At 43.4% G+C, this 14,897-nt stretch overlaps 1 long non-coding RNA gene across 1 annotated transcript in view; it reads left to right on the top strand.

Annotated features, from left to right (window-relative positions):
• The first annotated feature begins 788 nt into the window (after positions 1 to 788).
• Positions 789 to 14,897, top strand: part of LOC135329889 (uncharacterized) — a 193,978-nt gene continuing 179,869 nt past the window's right edge. Inside the window, exon 1 of the long non-coding RNA XR_010391522.1 lies at positions 789 to 845. This is a non-coding gene — a long non-coding RNA (uncharacterized LOC135329889). The remainder of the gene's footprint in view (positions 846 to 14,897) is intronic.

Here is a 14,897-nt window from a genome sequence, read left to right as displayed (position 1 = left end):
TGTAGAAGCTGCAGAGCACAACGTCGAGCAGGCTTTGAGTTCGCAATTTTTGTCTTGATGTATTAGCTAAAGCCAAACGAGCGTTCGTAAGCGCTGGTGAGTGATCACACGCCGGTATCGGTAACCTGCCTTACTTAATGAATTCCAGCGCTAAACCTCTCTCCTTGGTCTGTCTCCTCATTTGCAAATGTATAAAATTTACTGTGATATTTTCCTCTGGCCCTGTGAATTTTATGACAAGTCTCTCACTGAGCAGTCTAAAAGAAAATGGACTATATTAAAATGATGAGATGAATTGTTCCTGCCTTTGAGAAACAACACAAAACCTCGTCGTGTCGGGATTCAGTCCGAGAGCGCCTTTCCTGTCATTATACCTTTTCAGGTACAAAGGCAATTCTGATTAAGTGGGTTTGTTTTCCCCCACAACAAGCGTCTTACAGGTTTTTTTTTTCTCCTCCTGTTAAGTAGGTTTCTGTACTGATGCTTATCCAGCCGGTGTAAATGAGGAGCTGCTCCCTCCTCTTGCCTGGTTTTGCCTCGTGTCTTTGCCTTGGCGTTGCTTTTGGATGTGTATCGGCTCCTGGAATGGCATTTGGGTGTGTTGAGTAGCCTGTAGCAGGATGCAAGAGTTAACAGTTAATGCTGGGAAGAGATCTGTATCCTATTCAATTATCTTTAGTACTGTGAATAGAAAGGCAAAGAAAATTATGTTTATTTTTTTGCATTTTTATTCTCAAAAGGGCCAGATTATTCAGTCGGCACTGATTTCCCTCCCCCCGGCCCAGTGAGAAAAGGCAACGCCGGCTGTTAGCTTTGCTGTTGCCCTCGGCGAGCACTGCTCTACGGTGAGTATCTCTGCTTAGGTCTCGCCCCCGGGTTAGCCTGGCAGCTCTAACCACGCTTGCCCGTGTCCAGCCTCGCTTCTGCCGTAGCGCTGGTGTCTCCGCGAGGCTGCGTGCCCCGAGGCGTGCGGTCGAGCGGCTGCGCCCCGCGGTGGCCTGTGCCCCGCGTCACCTCACGGCGGGAGGGCCGGGGCAGGCCGTGCAGCGGGGCCCTCCGCCTGGCCGCGGGGTAGGCGGGTCGCGGTCCAGAGGAAACCAGCCCTTCCTTCCTCACCCGAGGTAAAGCACTTCCAGGCTGGAAGCGTCCTCGGCTTCTGGAGGGCTGAGCTAGGAGCTGTCCTGGGTTAATTATGCAGTTAGAGACCCAACTGCTTGATGAGAACTGGGGCCACCAGCTCCCCGCTCCTGTGCTTTTCACACAGTAGTCCAGCGCTGCTGCCATCCCCATGAGAACTTCCTCCCATTTTTCTGTGGGTTTGGGGTTTTGTGTCTGTTTGGTTGTTTTTTCCCTTCACTTTGTGAGCCCAGTTTTGCAGTGAGCCCAGCAACCTTGGTCTCACAGCTAGGAGGGGTGCCAGCAAGCAGTAGTTGCACCATAGCTCCAAGCACTGGCTTCCTTATCAGTCTTCGCAACCTTACAAAGTCCTTTCTTCTCCCAGATAATCCTTTATCGTCCCCCTAGCTCCGCTCCGCCCCGCCCCGCCGGCGCTGGCAGACGGGCAGCTCTGACAGCTCTGCCCTGGTGCGGAGGCTGCTGCTGGCTTTGCAACTGGCGTCCCCAGAAGCGGCTCCTGGGCTCCGTTTTGCTTCTGTTGTTCAGCCACGTCACCGGAGCTTTTTGTTTGTGTTTTTGTGTCGGTTCCTCCGCAGCGAGGAGAGCTTTGCAGAAACGGGTTTAGCTCCTCGCTCCGGAGCAGCCCTGGGGCGGGAGAGCCTCGGAGCAGGGAGCGCTGCCGGTGCCGCGGGCTGCCCGGCAACAAGTGCTCTTCCCTCTCGGACCTCCCCCGGCTGCGTGCCTTTGGTCCTGCGTCCTCGTCACGGCTGGCTTTTGCTTTACCCCATTACTGGTACGGGGCCATCTGCTAAACCATGTTTGGGTAACTTTCTAAATAACAGTGCTAGGTGTGCCAACAGGACTGATTTTAGCACTGGGTATCCGTAAGTGTTGCCAGTACCGCTTCATGCGTTCTGCCTATTTGAAATGATTGTATATGTGGGTTAAAAAATAAAAAAATATGCAAACACCAGCTCTTTGCTGACCCCTCCAATGTCCCATGAACGCTGTTTCAAATGCCAGGTTTTTGATGGCCGAGTTTTTAACAGTGTTACGTTCCCGGATCGTCTGTGTGCTTGCAGAGCTGGGTAGTTAACTTCCCACGGGGGCATCAGAAATCGCGGTTCTGTCGCGGGGTCCCCAAGGCCGTGCCCCGTTTCTGCTTCCCGCACACGGGAGCGTGCTGCAGGGCTCCCACGCCGGGCGCGGGCACCGTGGGGGCACCCGGAGCCGGCTCCTCAGCGCCCTGGCCTTCCTCCCCTGCTTGGCGCTTCGTGCAGCCCCCGCGCACCATCTCTTCGGGCTGGGGAGCATTATTCACCCATTTTACATAACCCTACCAGCAAGACTTAGGAGACTAAAGAACTGCTCTTAAAATTTCACAAGGTAAGGAAAAATTTCCAGACTTTCGTTGGAAACTTTGACGTAATTCAAGCATGAAACAGATTTCTGCAAGCTGAAATGTGAGAGAAATTCCGTTGACATCTCATATAATAGTGCAGCAGACCCTAGGACGCGCACTACCTCAATTATAAAATGATGAAAGGTTACAATAAATCTCCCCGTATGTGTCACTTTTCCTCTCATTCTTAAAACGCTGTAATATCCTTGTTGTCAAGTTTATATATTCAGAGCCTATCTCCTCGCAGTAATCTTGGGCTCGCTGTTCTCTCCGAGGAACACAATTATGTTAGTTCCAAATAAGGGCTCTTTGATCTCTTTTTATTCCTCCTTTGTTTCTGCACAATGAAAGCGAGAGGAACTCAATTAAAGTGCCTTAGTCCGCTCTCTTGACAGAAGTTGTTACAAGTGAAGGGTTTGATTCTCTCCTCGGTTAAACTGGTGTTTTGCCAGCGTAGCTACGCTGATGTGATCAGGGTTGTGTTGATGGAAAGCTGGTATAACGGAAAAAAGGATCAATCCTGAAGTTTCTCCAAACAGGCCATTTGAACGAGCTGCTACTTTCTTTTTCTCAGCTGAATTGAAGTCAATTTAATTGGCTTTCAAAGCAGGCTATTCAGTGAAAGAGCCCCAAACTGAAGGTGACCATATTTTCAACATGAAATGGGAAAGACATGTCAGGGGCAGTATTTTTGTTTGCATTAATATTTTGTAATCCTATAAAAATAAATTTAAAAAGTGCCTGTAGCTGTCCCTGCTGCCAGTCTCTAATCCAGGAGTGTTACTCCTGGGTTTTTTCCCCACAGTAAGCTGATGCCCTTGTCATGCACCAAGTGTTACTACCGTCTCTTTCAAGCAAAGGCACGGGTTTCAGGTAGTACGCCTTCCTTCAGCTTTTGTTTTCCATCCAGATAATATTCCCCATCCTGAACGCATGTTTTTTAGGTATTACATCAGTCTGTTCATGGTTAGATCCAAAGATAGTTTTTGCTACAGCCTGCAGATGTGGAGGAAACACTTGGTAATTAGGAATGAAATAATTCTTTTGAGGAAATGGAAGATTTGAACATAACTAGATATATTTTTCTCCAGAAAGTAACTTCAGACATGAACGCATAATTAGAAACTTGGAATATCCCAGTGAAAATAGAATACATAGACTCTTTACCCTATACGAAATATAGTGGTGGGTCATTAGTACTTTGTATAACTGCAGTTTTTCACACAATATTTGGCTTTTCCCTGTTCAGTTCTTAATTTGGGTGTTAATAAGAGTTAGGCCCTTTGGAATATGTCTGGACAGATGATGTGTTTTAGACACAACTTTAAAGGAATGAGACCAAATCTGACTGGTAAGGCTAATCTTTTCAGTGTGTTTTGTTTTGGCTTATGGGGTTTTTTTTAGATGCTTTTGCCCCCTTTTATATGTGATTTTAATTCTTTTAGCCAATTTCTTTTGAAGATTTCTCTACTTGTGCGTGTGTGGAAAGGGAAACATGGGTTATATGTATACAACACAGCCATATCTAAAAGAGCATTGTTAGTACTATAACACACATCAAATGTTTTCTCTCTTTTGTATGTTTTCTTTTGAGAGACCATTTTGTCATTATTTCTGGTGCAAGGGTTTGTACCAGTCCTTGGGGTTATCCCAAGCTGCTGGCACAGGGCGCATCAGCCTTGTTCATCTGTAACGCTGTTGTGAAGCTCATGGCCATTGGGCTCTGCAACGTGTTGGAGGCTCCTTGTCAAGCCCTGTCTGGGACATGGTTTGGTTTGGCTTCTCCCTCGGGATGCAGTTATCCCGGTGCATGATGTGTTCGGAGCCGCTTTTCCTGTTAGCCCCCAGAGGTATGAGAAAACCAGTCCACGTAGTCAGGTTAGTTACCGTCCCCCCGAGTCATCTCCTCCCTTCAGCCTTACCACCCTTCTCGCTTGGATCCATTTCCTGAGCCTGGGTCTGCCCCTTCCTTGCCAAATCTCATCTGGTTTGCAAACACCATCGCCCTGCTTTACAATGCTGCCTGTGTGCTGCCAGATGAGACTAAGGAGAAACTTGGTGACACGTAACACTAGCAGTACTGGACATTGCCATCAGAGGAACGCCTCAAAACTTTTGTTTTTCTGAAACCATTCTTCCCCTTTTCTCATGTTTCTAAGTAATAAGGATGAAAAAAGCTGATGTGCTTGCTACCCAGATGATTGAAATTACGTGCAAGCAACTGATGAAGGGCAAGTAAAGAATGTAAATATGGGAGGGGTTTTGCTTTCTTCTCCAACCTTATAGTCAATGTGGACTTGTGTAGAATGCCTCTAATGACTTCTGGGATATTGTATTAATTCTTGTTCAAGCGAGTTTTCTCCTTGGATTCAGAGCCAATTCAGTGATTAGGGAATGCTTTAGACAACTCTATTTCCTTGGTGTTTTTTTCACCACATGCAATTTCTAATGCCAAAGTGTGATAGTCTAAAAGAGTCTGGTGAGAGATATTATTTAGATGATAAAATAGGGAGATAGCAAATTCTGAGATTTTCTGAAAGATATTTCTCAGAGGTGATTTGTTGCTGGATCTGGCTGCTGTATCATGCTGTACCTCATATGCTTAGAGGAACAAAAATAACCAAAGAAAATGTGCTTTAAAAATGTTTAGGGGGGAAAAAAATCAGATATACATAGAAAATCTTCACTGCCGTGTAACAAGACTATTACATTTTTAATATATAGCATAATGAAATAGTTCAATCAATGCTATTTATCCTGTCTGTAATCCAAGAACAGTGGGCCAGTCAATGAGATTAAAGGGCAGGAATTTTTCCAATAAAAAGAAATACAAAGAATATTACTTGTAATATGTAGTTTATGACATTCAAGATCCAGGGGGGTCATGTATTGAAAATACAGCCATGACTGAAACTAAAGGTGCAGATAGAGCTGTTCAAGAATTTTCTGATTAAATATTATTTAATTATAAAACATAATCACTCACAATGTGAGTGTTTTGTGTTGGGGTGGAGGGAAAACCGTGCGTGAGCTTCAGCTGGAAGACCTTGGTGGCCTCCTGCCATCTCGCTGGCTGGGTGCCTCTGCCTGGGCTTCTGCGCCCACGTCCTGGGGAGGGGTTACACAGGTCCCACCTTGCAGAAGGCTCTCGGGAGCCGGACCGCCATCCTCTTGCCTAGGGATTTGTAGCCCATCTTGGGCTGTGCTCTCAGCCTGCTCCTACCTAGGATCTTTGCAGAGTATATTCCATTTTTCTATGCATGAAGTAGTTGAACAAATTGGGGTGTTTTCTTGTTTATTTTTTTAGCTTTTGGGAAAGAATACTTTTGAGTTCTCTTTTTCTATGGCAAATAGAACTACTAGTTTCGTCTTTCTGTAGAATGAAAACTTTTTAATGTTAACATTTTATCTGGCCTGCATATGGAGCTTTGACTATCTAATTCATTTGCTTGTTAGTGAAATCCAGGGTGAGAGATTTGTGTTTCAGAATCTTGCGTTTTAGGTGTGGCAGGAAAGTCACCTGCTTGCGCAGATGCGAATCTGCTCACACGTAATGCTGGAGCGCAGCACTAAGACATCGTGTGTAGCAGTACTACACTGAGCTTTCTAATCTGCTGCACCGACTTAAATGGCAAATACTACCCTAGAAAGGATGAGGAGGAGAAAGATGAGTTAATACTCAGTTTCTGCCTATGTTTTTTGGTATAGTAACAAGATACAGTTATGATACAGTGGCTTCATTTCATATCTAATTCTGCTTCCCCCCATTCACTGGCACAGGATGTATATTTGCTCCGAGGAACCTGTCCTTTCTTTTTATCTGCTGTGCACAATGTAGGAGGTGGTTGTGGGAGCAACGCAAATCCACTTAGTCATGTGCAACCTCCCATGCATTTGGGCCCTACAGTACTATAGCACGATTTTTCTTTTTCCCTCCTTCAGTTTTACCAAGAGGGGAGGTTTGTATTGCGAAAGTGAGCTCAGTGTGAGCAAAGGGGTCTAAATGCTGAGCCATCTCTAGCTTGGTTCACTCTTCCCTGGCAGAAGGAATGCTATTTGCACCTGTAATGCAGACAGTCATCTTTTCAATATTAGAGTGTTTTATTCTTATTTATCTTGCTTTAATTTGGGAGTTCTAAAGCACTGTTCAAAGTAATCAGGTATGACAGGGCTAGGGTTAATTAACAGTTGGTGTGCTGCCAGCAGCGTCTCGGTGATGGTATTGATGATGATACTGATCTCATCTGATAGGCTTTGCGAGGAAAAAAATCCTCTCGGAAGAAGCAAAGAGATGATGATGTGAATGCGTAGGGATGGCAGGTGTCCTTCCTGCTGCTTTATGAATGTGTCTGAAGGGTTTCCTATGTGAGCAAGAACAGAGGCTCCACCTAACCCTTATCTGTACCAGACCACCAAAATGCATCTTCAAATGACATCAAACACTTGTCTTAAAACCACAAAGCAAAGAAGTATAAAGCAGAGTCTGCAAACCCGTCTGCGTGAGCGCACCAAAGCAGCGTCGTCCGTGTGCTCCTGAGGGCCGCTTGCTGCGGGAAGGCGTGAGCAGGTGCTGTCCGCGGGCTTTGGACTCGCCGTAGTTCAGGTTCCAGATGGGCAGATGCTCGTGGATGCCGGCCTCACTGGGAGCCGCGCCGGGGTCGGTGCCGGGTGGCTCTGGAGGCTGGGAAGCGTTTGCTCTCGGCGCAGCTGCCGGGCAGGCAGTGAGGATGTTCGCGCCCTGCCGCTTTCCGCTGTCGAGTGCACTGCGAGGGTTTTCCCCTCGCGTTGTCTACTGCAAACAAAACAGGCAATAGCATGTGAAGAAATACCTTAAGAAATACAGAATATTACAAGCAATAGGACAAGATCACGTGAGCGTTTCTGAGAAGCTTTCTGGTGAAGCAGGTCGGTTTTTAAAGATGTGCATTATAAGACACGGACAAATAACTTCATCCTTCGTGGGCCAAACCATTCTTTTACATTTACAAAGCTGTCCATGAACAGAATGCTCCTGATTGATTTTTTTATGTAGACAAGCTGCAGATTTACTGTGTGTTCTGAAATTATTTATATTTTTTCAAAGCATTCAGATCTCAGAATAAAACTTAGTTTGACCTGATGCATTTAGATGCCAGACTCTCATTGACCTCCCCCCCCCCCAACAAAATTTATACTTTCTTGGTTCTTTTGGATTTCTGTTGCAAATATTCCTGATTAAAAGCTTAACGTTTGTGGTGTTTAATGTTCACGTGTGTATATGATGTCATGTTTTGTCAGCTTTTTGACTCCACTTAAATTTGATTCTTTCCTGTGCAGCTTCTGACATTGCAACCATTTTATTTGTCAGACTTGCCTCTAAAACTTGTGGCTGCTGCTTCCTTAGCACCTTCTAGACTCTTTTCTTGAGCACAGATATACTAGTGTTTTGTTGTAAACTATACTAATTGTGCCCATATAGTGAAACATTGTTTTCAGAAGCAGGCTAAGCACTTACATTTCAGTAACAAGTCAGATTAGGTTTATCCAAACTACTTAGTTTGATTTTCAGAATAAGACTCGTATTCTGTGACACTGAAGAATTTTTTTTAAAAGAACTGCCTTCAACTCTTATCTCCAGCCAAAAGCTGAAATACGGACATGATTCTGACCATATGATTATGCCAACTGGCGAACTTAAAGTTATAGTCATGCATAAGTGCTTTTCTGAATAATAGCCAAAACTGACAGTATGGCTAGTTTAAAGTTGGCTGTTTTTTAACAGCAAACAAAAACAAGTGTGTTTTTGAAAATTTTCTGTTTTATACAAACAGCAATTACAATAGGCTAGAACATGATTCTCGGGCCTAGCTGTTTTGCTTTCAGTATTAGTTATCATTTTCAAGTACTGAGTACTATTATTGTTTATTTTATCAAAGCATGGCAAGAATTGGAACCAAACTGTGTTTTGTTCTCCGTGACTGCAGTAAAAAGAACCTTGCATACTCCAAAGGGTTTGCAGTCTGGAAAGTAAATAACTTTCCCTGACTTTTTTTTTTCTTTTTTTGAGCTCTGACAATGGTAGAACAATATTTGTACAAGGGAGTTAGTTTGCTAGGTTTCTGCCAAGATCAGAAGGGGGGGGGGAAAAAGAGGATATTTTTAGGGGGGCTTTGATACCTTTGCCTATGCTTTCTTGTAACCTGCCAAAAAGCATTCTGTGTTGTCCGCACTTTGCACAATGGAATGAAAATCCTGCCCATAATGAGTCCAAGCTTCAAGCTGTGAGATGAATCTTTAAAGTCAGAGTGGCCTTAGGGAAGCAGTTGAACCGAACGTTTATACTAACCTGCTGGTTGCACCAGTCCAGTGCTGCAAGGGCACTTCGCCCGGTGTCAGTCCTGTCCGACGTCCCCCAAGTGGGGCTTGTGATTGCTCTCCCCTGAGTTGCCTGTCGCTCAGATACTGCTCTGATACCGCATATGTTTTTCTCTGAGGGTTTAAAGGGTTTCCAAGACATGGGGAGGTCTCGGGTTGGCCACCGGCAAAGGAAAGCCCATCGCGCTTTGTGACTTCGTGGTACGTAGACCAAAATGCCGAGGTGAATGTTGTAGATGGTGTAATCGGTGTTCAGGAGAGACCTCTCAACGTGTTCAGTGCACGTGGTTGAAAACAGGAAGATGTAAAGTGTTCCTAAGAGTTACAGGATTACCCCTTAATTGTTGTTGTCATTGCTTTTTTGACCAGAGGAGCCATAATGCCTGTTCACAGGCTAAACTGTCTGCTCTGTCCTCAGTAAGCTTGTTGTCAGCAGTGACCCTGCTAGTTGGTGATCTCTCTTCAAATCAAAGTCCCTTGTCACTTTGTTTCATGGGTAGCCTCAGCATTAAGTTTGTTTGTTTATTTATTTATTTATTTTTATTTTTTTTTTTTTGAAAAAAGAAAAATCCTATCTGTTGGCACTTTTTGCCCCAGCATTTCCATGTGGAAATGGGCTGCACACACCTGGATACTTAGTTCACGTTGGGGCGTTCTCCTGGGGGACTTGGGCTGCTGCAGGATGTGCGTGCAGCTTCCCCGAGCTCAGGGGTAACGTGTAGCTGGGTGGAGGCATCAGCTTTTCTGGTAAGCATCATTTCTGTGTGCCAAAGCAAGGCCTTCCAGGTTTGTCTAAGAGGGAGGAGATTAAGGACAATATTCAGCAGACCTGGGGTTTTCTTCAAAGTGTTGTTTTTATAGGCAAGTATCTTATTTGTTTCAGGGATCAGTGTAACCATCCGTTACTAGCCTTAAAAACCCAAACAAACCTAAAACCCAACAACGATAATTTTTGTATTGGTCTGATTTAAAGTGTGGAAATTTATAGCTTTGATGATGGAATTTGACTGCTGAAAATCTGCCCTGGGCTGCTTTTGTCCTCCAGTAAGTCCCCAAAGCAGCTGTATAAACTCTAAATTAGTGGGGAATGGAGGTGCATATGGCTTTTGCTGGGACTTTGGTAAGGTAACCAAAGATGAGAATTTATTTTTATGCACAACTTGGAGCAGATTCTCAATCCTTATTAGCAAATCAAGTATTTCTCTTTTTAATTGCAAAATCTTTCTTTGGACAGAACCAGTAGAGAAGGGATTTGTTTGACAGTTTTTGTTCTAGTTTTCTTTCTGGGGGATATTTTCAAGAAAACAGGCAAAACAGAGTTTTACGTTAAGGTTTAGTCAAGGGCAAGTGATAACCTGTCTAAATAAAATATACCTCTCTCCATTTAGAAAGAGAAGTTCTGGCAGTAGTTTGCTCTGCAGTATTTTTGGACCCTGAATTTCCTGCAAGAACTCTGAACGAGCAATTGCACCAAGGATTTTGTTGTTTCCATGTTTCCATCATGCAAAGACGCAGAATGCTGTAGGGAAATTCAATATATTGATGACCCTGGTGTTAATGTTAACTTGGGGGGCAAAGGATGAGAGATGAGCCTGCATCACAGAGAACAACTACAGATTTAAATCGGACCTTGAATGTCTTATTTGAGCTGCTTGGTTTTGTGATACCTGTTTAGACCATCTGTATTTTGATAATAACAAGCTGTGCAAAACAAAAACAAAAGCCCTCCAAACAAAATGTTGACAACAAGATATATGGTGTAGATCCTTTTATGAGTTTAGTTTAAAATAAATGTACTTCACTTCTCACAGGAACCTCTTCTTTTAAAATGTCCCCTCCTCTAATTTTCGTAAGTATAAGCAAATGAGCTTACTTTTTTCTCAAACATACGGTACTTTATCAAACTTGTATATAAATTACTTGATTCTTCATACTGCTGATATTCTTTCAATTGTTTTAATAGACTATAAAAATGGTAATACTGTGGTAAACCATTAAACGCTTAGCCATTTAGCCCAGCAGTATTCCTTGTTTAATAGTTTTACTCATTTAACACTTACGATTTGTAACAGAGTAAATCTAATTTTAAAGTAGGTTGAGGAAGTTAAACCACCTCTGGGGAATAAATCTACACTCCCTTACCTGGAGGGCAATACTAATTGCTATCTAGACCCCGAACAGGCTCAAATGAAGTCAAGCTCAAAGGATTACTAATGAGTGAGGCCTATATTGTATGAGCTAAAAGTCTTTAAATGCTATTTTTTCCTTGAGAAACTGGCTGAACAAAAATTTTCTGTCTGAAAAAATCCATGCAGGCAGTAGACTGCCGGTGCTTTTAAGCATTAGTAATTATCAGCCTTCCTCCTTGGGATGTTAATGATAGTGGTTTGACCTTACCCCAGCATCCCTATCTAAATGTATAACTTAGCCATCAGTTTGCTTTAAATCAAGCACTAAATCTGTCTGAGTGCCATTTCATATGGATATTAAAAAAACCATCAGGGTCTACTTGGCAGTTTTTGTCAGCTAAATCTTGGGCAATTCTGTAAATAAATTAATGGATTAAACTGACTTTTTTGTTGTTTTATAAGTTTTGCATTCCCTTGAAGAGGAACATACCTCTATTTATTTTAGTGCAGATGATCTACTCCCAGATATACGTGTGTGTTTGTGTGTGTGTTTGGAGTTGTGTAGTTATATCAGTGGCAAGGCAGGAGAACTGCTTTGGGTGGACACCTTCATCCTTTCCATCAATTTTCTGCTCTTTATGTGCAAATCTTGAGCTAGCTCTATCTTGCGTTTGTTCTGTTTCCCCCCTTTGCCCACACTGAGTTTGGTTCCTTTAGTTCCAGTGAAATCTTTCAGGTCCTTTAGTTTTGGTGCTATATGGGAATGGAAGCATCAAAAATTGATTAAAAATAAATTAGCAGGCTGCCAAATCAAAGTATGAAAGTGCTTGCAATGATTAGCTAAAAATGTTAACAGTGGATAAATTGTAATGTAAGAAGCTTTGCTGGGCATAAGAGGTTGGGAGAAAGAAGGTTAGGTGTCTGTTCCTCATTTAAATCCTGTTCAAGCCCAGAGGGTTTAATAGATACTTAAGTGGTGCCCCAGAGAGCGCGACTGGAACTCGCATGATGCAAATACCTTCATCTGACTTTCTGCAGCAGCTGAATTTTGCCCCCAATGGCCAAGCTCAGTAAAACCTAGCCCTTTTCTTTGAATAATGAAGCTGTGGAAAATCCAGCAAGTACATGGAAATCAGAACTAGGAACAGACCCTAGAGGATTTTTAACCTAAATAGAAGAAGCTGTATCTTCAGCTCTGAAAGCTGTTACTGTTTCACTATTCTTTCTTTTTGCCTCTGGGATATTCCCGAAACGCGCGCATCTTCTGTTTTATGAGATGTACTTGGCTCCCTTAGATGTGCAGCGAAACAGGAGGAGGTGGACGATGGCATGGCCTCCAGCACTTTGTTTATGAGAACATCCTTCTAGCAATTTGATGTCTGCATGAGGCAGAAGAATTGTTTCCAGTCTGCCCTTGAGCTGTGGATCAAGCATTTTACTTCCTCTTGCTCTTTTCTGCTTTAAAGCATTATGCTCCTATTCCGGAGTCTTTAGACAGATGAGATTTTTGTCATTTGTACTGGTGTTTGAAGCACTTCGAGCTGCCTCTCTTTTTCCTAGCCGTCTTTCACAGTTGATCAAGTGTTTCTCACTCTGCCAGAGAGCCATCCCGAGACCAGCCCCAGCGTGTTGTTGCTTGTGCGTGGTAGCTGTGGGAAGGTGATATGGTACAGTCATTGCCTCTAACTTATTTTGTTGTTCAGTATCTCATAGCTTAGGCTAATGAAAGGGGATTGACTACTCTGCTGGCCAAAACTGCGCCTGAGGCTGTGTATCTATCCGCAGCTTTGCCCATACGAGGCTTGGAGAGCTGCTGTGACCCTGGCCAGCTCCCTCCTGGGACAACCACCATCTCCACCCGACCCTTCTCTAGTCCTGCTGCTGCTCATGTTCAACAGTCCTCAGCTTCTCTAAAAGAAATGTGTGACTCCTAGGATGTTTGTTTATGTGTTTTCTTTCTTTTTTTTTTTTCTCTCATAATGGAAAATAACCTAGCAAGTGATCATTTGTGTATCAGCTAGTTGCTAGGGCCAAACTGGGGAGCAGCACTGGATATATTCCAGTGCTAGGAGAAGATGAGAAGATGTGCTGTCCTTCGGACTCCTAGCCCACGGTGCATCCCGTCCGGGGCCGCCGTGCTGCTGGCAGGCAGCCTTCCACCTGCCTGTATTTATGTCCAAAATACCGCTGAAAAGTCCTGTGTTTGCTGTTGGAAATTAAATATTGACCCTTGCTACATTGCCAGATTTATTTGTGATAAAAACGATCGTGTTTTTCTTCCTTCGTAACTCACGTCCTCCGTATGTGGTGTCTGAAGGGTTGGGGATTATCTGATGTGTTAGTTGCCTCCTCCAACGAATTACAGGCGTTGCCCTGCTGTGCCCTTGTTTATGTGGCCGGTTGATGCCAGGTTTAATTCATATAATAAGACCCAGAAATATCTGTTGCTGAAATACCACTGCATCATCTGCTGGCAATGCCGCTTCCTTAATGGTGATGACTGCACATAGTACTGCCTAGTTATCGTATTGCTAATTTACAGAAATGAATTTCCTTATCCATCGAACGTTGAGACACATACGTGCAATTTGCTAGTTGTACCTTGTGCTATTAGCTCTTATCCCTCCACAACAATTTGCCAAAATAATTGCCTGAGCCACAATGACCTTGTTATGTGATGTTTCTGAGTGTAAGATATGCAACAATTTTTTTCTTACTGTAGCTTTCTTGTTTAAATTAGCATAATTTCTTCTTAAAAACAACCAGATCTGACTCCCCTCCATTCAGCAGTAGCACAGACAGAAATTGCTTATGCCATTTTTACTTTCTGTTATTATTTTAAGTTGTGTTTTTATCTTGTTTTGGAAGATAACTAACAGTAAGATTAAGAAGTAAACAGCAGCTTTTATGGAGCGATTCTTTATCATCTAGTTTGTTTCTGTAATAATAGCTTTAACACCAATGGCAAAGTGAAATTTATAATAAGGAATATTTTCCTGAAGAGTTTGCTTTTGTGAAATCTGTCTGAAAATCTGGGCAGATCAGAATTATAAGGGTATTTCCTACCCTTTGTTTCCTGCCTCTTTTCCAGTTATTAATTTACAAGAGGACCTTTCTTCTTACTCTGTGACAGTCCGTAGTGAGAAACTGTGCCAAAATTTTTGGGGAACACAGATGAATTGTGTTGATCGGATCACCCTTTCTCACTGGCCTTACTGCAAGATTTGGGGGCATGGCCTCCCTCCGCAATGCTGACTCTCTCTGAAGTCTTTGGTGTTTAATGCAGGATGTACACATTTTGGTGTTTGTTATGATTTCTACCAACCTACCCATTCCAGAGGTCAGGCTTCCTGGTCCTCCGATATTGTGCTTATGATATTCCATACCACCATATCTACTGGTGTTAACACTAGGTAAAGTTGTACGTTACAATACACAGACAGTCACAGGTTTGCTACTTGAATCCCTTGAGAGCTGTTGGGTGCAGACCATCTGTTCCTGGGGATTAGTTACTATTCATTTCATCAAATTATTCTAAAACCTTGACAGGTCAGTTTTAGGCTGTATCTCCTGCTCACCGCATGCAGAGAATCCCTCCAGTCTGGAAGTACCACGGAGCTGCTCTGTGGTGAACACCCCCGTGCTGGATTCCTTTAGTTTGCCTTCTAGTATGGTCTCCTTTCACATCCGTCAGCCCCACGTGCTTGGAAAGGCTTGGTGCTTCTTACGAGTATTTGAAAAAGTTCACCCTTCATTTTCAGTCCTTATGTTCAGCTTGCAAAAATCCTTCCTAACCACACTTACTCTTTCTGAACTTCTCCTCAGTTCCTGCTTTATATGGCAATTACTCTAATACACTCTGGACTCTATCACCCATTGTGTACATGACTCTTGAC

This window comes from Dromaius novaehollandiae, chromosome 14 (genome assembly GCF_036370855.1).
Source record: "Dromaius novaehollandiae isolate bDroNov1 chromosome 14, bDroNov1.hap1, whole genome shotgun sequence".
Lineage (NCBI taxonomy): Eukaryota > Metazoa > Chordata > Aves > Casuariiformes > Dromaiidae > Dromaius > Dromaius novaehollandiae.
The sequence above is the reverse complement of the archived record's forward strand: the minus strand, read 5'-3'. Positions and strand labels throughout refer to the sequence as shown.